General features: G+C 36.7%; 1 protein-coding gene across 1 annotated transcript in view; it reads right to left on the bottom strand.

Annotated features, from left to right (window-relative positions):
- The window catches only part of sowahca (sosondowah ankyrin repeat domain family Ca), a 147,213-nt gene that overhangs the window by 76,515 nt on the left and 59,489 nt on the right, over nucleotides 1–11,209 (bottom strand). The gene's annotated exons all lie outside the window — the stretch shown is intronic.

The following is an 11,209-nucleotide window of genomic DNA, read 5'->3' as shown; positions in this document are numbered from 1 at the left end:
ATTTAATAATCTTCATTTATTGTTAGGGCTGTCAATCGATTCAAAAACATAATCTAATTAATTACATACTCTGTGATTAATTAATCTAAATTAATTGCATACATCATTTTTGCTGTGAAAGTATTTTAAATATTTAAATTCAAATTAATCAATGAATAATCAGCATTAGTGACATTAAAGTTCAAAAACACTTTTATTATTATATGTTGTAACACCAAGGTAATTGTGATTGCTAACTGAAGTCCAGTGATCCCCTGTCAGCTTCCACCAAAACATCTCCTTTTGTTGTTTTTTTTCAGTGTCGTACAGCTGCTGGATTTTTAACATGATGATGTTTCGCGATGGCGGGTTATATCGCTAGGTCGTACCTCCGGATTAACGTTAACTCCTGGATTAGGGCTGTAACGATTCCTCGTTTAAAGTCGAGTAGGCCTACTCGATTTTAAAAAAATCCTCGATTGCAATTTACCCGTGTAAAGCAACCGGCAAAATACCGGTTTTTGCATTCCACAGACAAGAATCCGTGAACCGCATTATTACACAGTTTTCTAAGGCTACGCGATCTATTTAAAACCATTTACAATCATAATATAGCATAGTGTTATCATGGAATCATAAAGGCTGTGAATCGGTTAAAAAAATATATGCGCTTTTTTCCCCCACAGAGAAGTACGAACCTTTAATTATTTACAGGCGTGCAGATTGTGTTAAAAGTACCTCAGCTCCGTTCACATTCACTGTTTGTGCTGGAACGCAAAACCTCTGACGCGTGCTTCATAGAGTGCCGAAGTTATGATGTCACTTTGTAGGCCAAAACGCGGAAGTGAGTTAGCATTTTAGCCATTCCGGTTCCCTTGCCCTAAAGTCTGTGGGTTTTTTGAATGGGTTTTTGCTAAATCGCCTGAAATAAGGTCTGTGGTTAACATAGATCAAAACGTGAAAATATTTAGAGGCTATGGCATAAAACACACCAGTTATAACCTGCTTGTGGTTTTTTAAACTTTATTGTGTCTGCTTGTGGTTTTTTAAACTTTATATAGGCTTCAAAATGTATAAATTTTGGATTAACTTGTAAAGATTATCTTGATAGACAAAACGTGTAAGGGTCACAACTCTTTGTTGAACACAGATCTTATTTTTTGCGATTTTCCAAAAGTCTATGGGGAAAATGCACAGCTTTTCGATCGAGGGAACCCATGCGGCGCTAAGTTTCGAGTTGTCCTACAAAGTGACGTCATAACTTCGCGTGTCGGGTTTCTCAAACTCCATCTCTGCGTGCTGTGAGTATGTTTGCTTATAACGTTCATCTGTACGCAGTGTGCGCCGTTTCACATGATTCGTAGCACAACTCATTTGTAAATCTACGGCAACACAGGAGAATACATACATATCTTTCTGAAATATATGCGAATTGTTGTTCATCGCGATTTCAAAATAAAGGTTTAACCCTTGCACTGAGTTTGCATGTATTGACGTGCACATGTTCTTGTTCAAGAAATTACAGCAGCTGTTGCATTTCTATCGTACAGAAGTGACCAAATATTAAAGATTAAGTTGATATTTGAATTAAATTTAGGTTGGCCAATATTAAACAAGGATTTGATCATGCCTTAGTGTAACCAAGCCGTTGGTGCTCTCTGCGGACATTTGTTTTTACGTAATGTACATAAGTTATGCTTATATTAGTTTATATCATTTATTTTACATGGTGTATTTTAACAGCGTTGTTCAATAAAACCCATATGATTACTTTAATACTTCATTTGAACAAATAATTACTACTTGTTATTATAGGCTATTTAGGTAAGACTTTAAATGTATTAACTAACATGAACTAACAATGAACAATACATTTGTAACTGTAATTATTAATCTTTGTTAATGTTAGTTTCATTTTTTGTTCACGTTAGTTCACAGTACATTAATGTTAACAAATACAACCTTTGATTTTAATAATGTATTAGTAAATGTTGAAATTAACATGAACTAAGATTAATAAATGCTGAAGTATTGTTCATTCTAAGTATACTAAATAATGTAACTAATGTTAACTAATGAACCATATTGTAAAGTGTTACCTATTTGTATTTTTAAGCAATTTTAAAGGCTGTTGTTCACCTGGATCTATTTTTATTACCACAATTTTTATCCGATTACTCGATTGATCGATGGAATAATCAGTAGAATACTCGATTACTAAAATAATCGATAACTACAGCCCTATCCTGGATGCTGTGGTACTTTAGAGTTGACGAACTCCGGAGATATGCAAATTCCTCGCAGCAGACATTGCAGAAAACTTTATTTTTGATCAACGCTTCCATCAGGCGGTTTTTTATAAGTAAATGTTCCATCAATGATCCAGGCAGCTTTTTTTTTAATCTATTCATTCATATTTGATTGGGGACTTTAAAAAAAGTCTTCCAATCACACTCAAATACTCACATGTTTTGTGTTGTTATTACTGTTCAGATCAGACGTCTCTAATACTGAAGCTCTTTTACTGACTAAACACACACATTTCTCTCAAAGACACAGATCTCACTTTACTACTGCTGTTCATCTGTCATTTGGATTTGCTTGCCTTTATCAATAAAGTTTTTTTCAGTCTGAGGTTTAAGAGTTTCCTTTTTTTATTATCATAATAAAAACACTTTCTTTTATAACCACTCGTTTCAACTTGATAAGCACTCATTTCTTCCACAGCATGTCATAGGCCTTTTTTATATAAGAAAATATAACCCGTACTGTTTCTTTATTTGTCTGCGCTCTCCTTATGTCTCTCCAAACACACCATAGGATCCATTGTTCCCCTTCCTCTTCTAAACCCACTCTGATCATTTTTTTTACCAAACCTCTGATTTCCAGATAATATACCATCCTATCATTGACCATTCTTTCCATTGTTTTCCCCATCTGAGAGGTCAGGGCAATTGACCATTCGCAGGGAGTTTGACTGACAGGCGATCCGACCAATCATAATCCGCCATTCTTTTCCGACAAAGCATTCAGGAGAGTCAGTAGATTACCGTACGAGGATTTGAACTTGAAAAACGGAGTGTACTGACGTTAAAACAACATTCCTTCTTATGTTCATTCATGTTTATTTGATGCTATAAATTAACTATGAGGAAGAGATGATCGGTTCACGAGCAGTTTTAACTGAGGCTCTAAAGCGATCTGTCACTACACATTAAAGAGCCACAAAACGGTATTTATTGTAGAAATTTCTCTAAAAAAAAAAGACCAAATGTGAAAGTTGAGACTTTGTTTAATATCAAAAGTAAGCTGGTCTGTCCTGTGTCAGTGTGTTGTCAGTGTCCTCTCTGCTCCACGATGTATTTTTCACTGTGTGAGAACATGTGTCGTGAGAGAGGCGTGGCTTGTCGGACATAGCAACAGTAACTAAAGGGGGCGGGTCTTTGTGAACGATCAATAGGTCTTTAATTTTCAGGTAGTGTTGGATCTTTCCCTGGTTTCCTTAAAGGAATGATAATAGATTATTTCCAACTTCTTGGAATAGTGCCTTCATGACATATCTTATTATATAAATTTAGCACCACTTCTTTCCCTTTGTCACTAAGTTGTTTCAACATGACATAGCATATATTATCCCTTCCTGGAGTTTTTGAACTTCCTTAAACGCTTCCTTATAGCGTTCTTAAGCTCATCTATTGTAAATAAACTATTAATTACATTACCATCCTCACCCTCTTTTTGAATGATACTCCGGTAACACTTTATTTTACAGTGTTCGTTACATATGTTACATGTAAATACCATAGTAATAACAGTAAATTATGCCTAATTACATGCAATTAACCCTCAACCAAATCCTAATCCTACCCTAACCCTATAGACCTTATGCACCAGAGAAACGAGGAATCTTTAGAATATTGTCTTTGAACTTCTGTCTGTATATTTCTATGGCATCGCTGTCCAGGAGTAATCAGCTGGTGAAGTTGATTTACTTATTGTAGAGTTAACTAAAGTTATCATGAGCATTGTAATGTTTATCATAAGCATTGTAAAGCATATGTCTTAACAAATGGACCTTTGCATTTTTTTTAAACGAGCCGTTCATTCATAACTACGCAAGATCGCTGTGAAAATACAGACCGGAAGTCAAAAGACAACGAGCTCAGCGCTGAAAAGGGGCGTGGCTACATAAGGTCTATAGTAAGTACATGTAGTTAATTAATATTACACTGTACTTAAATATATAATTACACTGTAACAATGGCACCTTAAAATAAAGTGTAACCGATACTCCTATATCTTGCACTAGTGACTTCCCTTCCTCTTCTTTCCTCTTGATTGAGGTTGTCACTTTCACTAGTGTCTTTGCTATTAGTTCCGCTTTATCTTCACTACTAGTAACAATATTTGACCTTCCTTCATTGCTGGGTAACCATATTCTTTCCCACATCCTCTCATTCTCTTTATTGTTCCCCCGACTTTCTCCACAGGTGTTTCCAATACTCTGTTTTACTTCTCTTAACTCTCTGCCTCACTATTGCCTGTAATCTCTTATACTCAATTAGATTTTGAAAATGATGTGTCGTTTTCAGATCTTTAAAAACCCTGTTTCTTTTCCTTATTGCCTCACCACACTCCTTTGTCCACCATAGTACAATTGTATTTAACTTACAAGATTTGGATTTTGGAATAGCCTCTGTTGCTGCCTGTATTATAATATTATTTGTTATCTCTATACTTAATTCCTCAACATTTTGATCATTTCTAACCCACTTTAACCTGCTCTCACTGATTTCTCTAAACTTCTCCCAGTCAGCTTCATCCAATTTCGATCTCCCTTCCCTCATTACCTTTTCTACAATCAACTCCATCTCTGTATGAATTATTATAGGATAATGATCACTGCCCATAGTACTTTCTTTCCTTACTTCCCATATACATTTCTTAGCTATTGCTACTGTAACCAGCATAATATCTACTGTAGACTCTGTTCCCCTTGCTATGACTACCAGTTCCATCATTTAAATAAACTACTTCTTTCTCTTCCTTAATTTTTTGTTGTTGTTGTGCTTCTGTTGTATGTTATTGTTTATTTCTAGACTGTGTTCAGCACTTTGGTCAACAGTGCACTATAAACCCAGATTTTGTTTCTAATTAAACTTACGAGTGATCATTACTTATTCTTTTATGTTTTGTAAAAACCTGCTATCATTACTAAACAACATTAATTGTTTGTACTATTTAGCTGAAAGATTCATTGCACTAATCAAGTTTAGCAGATATTACTTGGTATGTTTAGTTTCATAAGGAAGGGGAGGGGTTCAAACACCACATCAAAAATCAAAAGCAGAAACCACTGGTATTCAAAAACCTGCCTGGTCACGTGAAAAGACCCGCGTCTAACGTGCTTCCAAGGGGCTCTACACCTGGCTGGACGAGCACAGGCCTCGGCAACAGATGGTATTGAGAATTAACAGAGGTTTAGATGTTGATGAATTATTGTTTAATTTAATTTTAAAATATTCACCATAATGGTGATAAGTGTTGGCTTTAGTTGAGCTCTTGCCCTTGACATATGAAAATTAGTAATTATCTGCCTGCTTTACCTGTGTGTCTAAAAAGGTACAATTGTTATAGCTAACAAGCTATAGTAAAGTGATTCAGTGATAACTGCACATTGATGTTGTCATCAATAGAGATTAAAATCATGAAAAATGAAAAGCTTCATGTTGCAATGCATGCTGGGTATCTAATAGTACACCTAAACTCAAAAAGTTTTAGAATGTGAACTAATGATTTTCAGTAAAGACTACTAATGTAAACTTGTTTAGTCTACTGCACCTACATAAGATTATATGTTAATACAACTCAACATGTTTAGTTTAAGCTTGTGTAAAAACTAAAGTGGTATAGGGCAACGGGTTTCCACGCAATTTGCGAGTAAAGTCAACTAATCGGGTTAAGAGTGTGTTGTTTTTAAGGTGCTTTATAAATAAAGGTGGATTGGATTGGGAATTCTTCCACAATGTTCCCATTATTGTCATCCTTAACTCCCCATATATGCTATGTGCATTAAAATCTCCACACCAAATAACTTTTCCACTTAAATCTCCCCAAATTTCTTCCAATTGCCCAATCTCCAACTGCCTACAAGGATTGTAGAAGTTCATTATTTCCACACTTGTCCATATCTGCACTACAATAAATTCCCACTCATTTCCTTTCCTTAATTCCCTATATTGCAACCCTTCCTTTACAAAATTAGCACACCCTCCACCATTTCCCTCTGTTCTATCTCTTCTTAAGCTAATATATCCCTTTATAACAAAATCTAAAACAGGCTTAAGCCAAGTCTCCTGAATGCATATAATCTCTGGCTTGACCTTTACATTTTTGGCCCTTTGCAATAAGACTCCTATTATTCCACTGCAAAACTAACAGGGTGGATCTAAACCTGGGTGTGTTATCTCACACATTTAATTCTGAACTAAACCTGCCTGTATTTTTTCAAAAGACAAATCCTTCATATTCAAAAACTTACTTGCTGCTTTCATTATTATCTTTATTTTTCCAGCTTTTGTTTTTGCTTGTTCAGAACAATTAATCACATATGCAATGAACAGCACCAACTTTTCTATATTAAGTTCTACCACATCTTTATCCCTTTCCTGAATGTCTCACAGCAGGACTTTCTTTCTTCTCCCTGTTGATCACTTGAACTGCCTCTGCATCCGTAAGATCACGCTTTGCCCGACCTGTTGCACTTCTACTGCCGTTCTCCTTACTGGACAGCCCCCGTATCTGTGTGATCCCACCACAATCACAACATTTCCTCACAGCACTATCCCCACATTGTCCATATTCATGATCTCCACCACACTTGCCACATCTTTGCTTTCCCTTACACACTTTTGCAATATGTCCATATCTCTGACACTTGTAGCATCTTACTGGTGAAGGCATGAACTCTCTCACACTGAAACTCATAAATCCAATCATCACTCTGGATGGCATAGCCTCTTCCTGAAACTCCAGGAGAACCGATGTACTATCAACCTTTTCACCATTCTTTATCATCTTAAGTCGTTTAACTTCTTCTACTGTTCCTCCCTTTAAATTCTTTTTAAGATCCTCTAAATTTTCACCTAAAGAGATTCAAGTCAAGTCAAGTCAAATATATTTATGTAGCGCTTTTCACAATACAGATTGTATCAAAGCTGCTTCACAGTATCAGATTCCTGATATTAAGTCAAGTCAAGTCAAGTCATCCTCATTTATATAGCGCTTTTAACAATGTAAGCGCTTTTAATCGCTTCAAAGCCGCTTTACAGAGACAAACGTACAATTTAAGGTAACAGAGATTGGTTTAGTTTTATAGTGGTTCTTGAAAAATGTTTTTTCCAGCTAAAGTTAGTTTTGATTGATTCACTTCCGTCTAAATGATCATTTGTTATTAAATTAGGGGCCGCTGAGACGACACCGTTCTCTCTAAACAGACTTTAAACGTGAACCTGTGATAGACGCTGATGGTGTTCACATGCGCATTAAGAATTGATTCTATAGTTATGTGCGTTTGAATATATGTGCGCAGGTTTGTAATTCTTACAAACCATGCCTAAACAAACTACTTGTCTTGTCTGTAAATTTTGATGCAGAATTTTATTTTATCTTATCACTTCGGGTAGGTACGCGAACCAAGAAATTCCACAGCGCTTTATCTGTAGAGTGGTATAGGGATCCTCCATAGGGAGAGGCTAGTTGGCACTTCAGCACTGCATTGTCATCGGGTCCAGGCGAAAGTCCTTCGTCAGATCTGGAAACGGCCTGGATCCGGCAGGCTGCGGGAAAACCTCGGGATAAACAAAGACACTAAAATTAGCGTAGATGCCATTCTTCTTATGATGTAACGAGTACATGAGGATTTGAGGGAAGTGTCCCCAGTTCCGGCTGACCTAATCTAAGCAGCCTAATATTGAATTATAGAAGTCTATAGAGTGTTATGTGAATGCTAGGTCAAAGAGATGTGTTTTTAGTCTAGCTTTGAACTGACAGACTGTGTCTGCTTCCCGGACAATGTTAGGAAGATTGTTCCAAAGTTTTGGTGCTAAATAGGAAAAGGATCTACCGCCAGCAGTCGATTTAGATATTCTAGGTATTATCAACTGGCCAGAACTTTGAGATATGTTGTCAACTTATTGATCATAGCCTATGTTTTACAGTGTGGTCACATGCATCATCACTTATAGATGTGCAGTTATTTTAGATACAGGTGGAGTTTGACTTTTACAGAGCAGCTTCACATCAGCTCATCTGTTATTTTAGTTTTGAAAAGTTTGTCTTTCATATTTGTGGACTGGAACCATTGAAGATGTTTCACTGTTTTATTCTGTTTGTGTTACAGACAGTCTGTCTCCAACGCACTGTCTGTAAATCAAAACTCAGGAGGTGGCAAACTTATTTATATACAATGTTTATACAAGAAAATCCCCCAACATGTAATGTAACACTTAAAGATGTGTAATTACTTTAGATAAAGGTGGAGTTTCACATCAGCTCATCTGTCATTTTATCACTGAAGCAGTTTTGAAGAGTTTGTCTTTTCATATTTGTGGACTGAAAGTGTTGATGATGTTTAACACGGTTTTCTTCTGTCTGTGTTTCTGGCGTCTGGACGGTGAGTTTTAAATCTGTTTTTATGGCTTCAGTTGTTTCTCTTCTGGTACCATGTAATAAATGACTGGTTAAATTAGTCAGAGAGGATTAACATTCACTGTTACAGGACAGAACTGATAGGGGGACATACAAACTCGAAGGGCAAACACAAATTGACAGAAAAATAAAACTCAGGAGGTGACAAACTTATTTATATACAATGTTTATACAAGAAAATCCCATAACATGTAATGTAATCCTGGAAACAATTGCTATACACTGCACAAGAACATTTACAAAATCCAGAAGAACCACAGCGGGTGCACACATATAATAATAATAATACATTTTATTTGTAATGCGCCTTTCTCAGTCTCAAAGTGCTACAACATGAACAGAACAAAAATAATCAGACACGAAAATAAGAAATATATATATATATAAAAGGATCAAAATGCATAAAAATAATACAATTATAAATTAAAAGCTTTACCAAAAAGATGTGTTTTAAGAAGTTTCTTAAAACAATCCACAGAGACAGCATCCCTAATAGATGTGGGTAGTGTGTTCCATAACTTGGGTGCGTTATAGCAAAAGGCCCTCCCCCCCATGGTTTTTAATTTACAACGAGGCTGACACAGAGAAATAGAGCCAGCAGAGCGGAGAGAGCGAACGGGAATGGATGGAGTAACCAAGTCACAGATACTGCTTTATAGTTTAAAATAAGAATTTTAAAATCAATACGTGACTGAACTGGAAGCCAATGCAGTTGCTGGAGCACGGGTGTAATATGATGGCGTGAGGATGTACGAGTCAAAACACGTGCGGCAGAGTTCTGAATATATTGCAACCTCCCAATAGAATTTGCTGGTAGACCCGCAAAAAGAGAGTTACAATAATCAAGCCTTGATGTGATGAAGGCATGGATAAGCTTCTCAGCATCAGGCCTAGAGAGAAATGGTCTAATACGTGCAATGTTCCTTAGGTGAGGAACGACATTCCCTGTATATATCCATATATAATAAAAAAATAAGTAAAACTTGGTGTCGGTAGAGTTGAAGGCATCAGTATTTCACTGAATCTAATTTCCGCAGTTCTTTCCACTCATTTGTGCATTTCTTTCCCAAAAGCAAGTTTTATCAAGCGGTATTAAAAGCGTATTCGCGATCAACGAGCTCTGTTCCTGTCAGGTCCAACAGTGGTTTCAGTTTGGTTTCTTCCAGAAAACACTCATCAGAGTCCAGGGCTGCGAGAGCTTGCATGAGTTTATTGTTCGTCTCCAATCCGTTCAGCCATTTCTCCACTCACAGCATTAACTGTGCTGAAATAAAGATGATGAAGTCTCGTCTCTGTGTTCATGTTGTCCAACGGTTTCCTCAACAGAGTAATGCTACAAGTTCTCACTCGTTGTGTGTTGACTTTTGTTTGGTTTGATTTCGGTTCGGACCAAATCTAAACTAATTCTCCAAAGCTCACTGAACTCTTCCTCTGATTAAATACAGCTGCAGTTTCTACCTCACTCATTCTAGTTTCCAGATATTTTGGAGGAGGTGATAGTAAAGCACTTCTTCAACCTCTCATCAGCCTCCGGCTCAGACTACAGATAAAGACTGCTTAAATCAGGTCTCTTATGGGTTCCCGATACACAGTAAATGCGTATGAACTATAATCAGGATCTGTGAGATACTCCCGGTCTCGGCATGGCCAGCTGGCATTTATAAATGTTATGAGGAAGTATCAACTAAAGAACGAGTATACATGTAATAAATTGACTAGCAGGGGAAAAAGGACCATATGCAAAACTCCAGCAAGTACACGCAGCTTTTACTCAACATAATTTGGATGGTTTTTGTTCTTCAGCTTTAAGAAAAACACACTAAAAATGTGGGATACAATCCGTTGAGCTTTTGATACCAATATAATAAATGTTATAGTGAGTACAAACAAGTACTGTAACCTCCATTGAAAGTTTGTATAAAATCCACAGGTTTAAACAGTTCCAGGCAAGGAAAATCCAAATGAAATAATCCAATAATTTGGGACTCACTTAATTAAAACTTAAGACTCAGAGGATCAGCAGAATTTTTTTTTTTTTTTTTACCATCACTGGCCTAATAATGGGTTAAAACAATGAGCTATGACTCAAACGTCCTCATTTCGTAAAACCCCCTCCCTTATATCGGCTTCCTTTACCTCATACCAAAGAAAAAGAACTACAGCAACAGTAAATACAATTTAGAACTTGTTACAACATTGGAGTAAAAGCAGGGACGTGCACAGGGGGGTTGCTCAGGTTGCCCGGGCAACTGCCCTTCTCGACTCACGTTGCCCTTCCGAGGGAAAAAAATAATAAAAAATCGTATAATGGATGCAGAATTTCACGTAGGCCTAGATAAATAAATAAATAAAAAATCGCAAAGCTTATTCACTTCCATTCGGGCACCGAAAGTGAAAGTCAGTAGGGGAAGGGCAAACTCTGTTTACGTGGCTGCAGCGCTGCACGAGACCGGTGTAACGTTAGCAGTCCATTCTGTTCCCTACCGGAATTCCTGTTTCCCTTTACGCAATCATACTACAA

This window comes from Siphateles boraxobius, unplaced genomic scaffold (assembly GCF_051911475.1).
Source record: "Siphateles boraxobius isolate OS27281-9 unplaced genomic scaffold, OSU_SipBor_1 7, whole genome shotgun sequence".
In the NCBI taxonomy this organism is placed as follows: Eukaryota; Metazoa; Chordata; class Actinopteri; order Cypriniformes; family Leuciscidae; genus Siphateles; species Siphateles boraxobius.
Note: the sequence above shows the minus strand (reverse complement) of the source record. Positions and strands in the feature narration are given on the sequence as shown.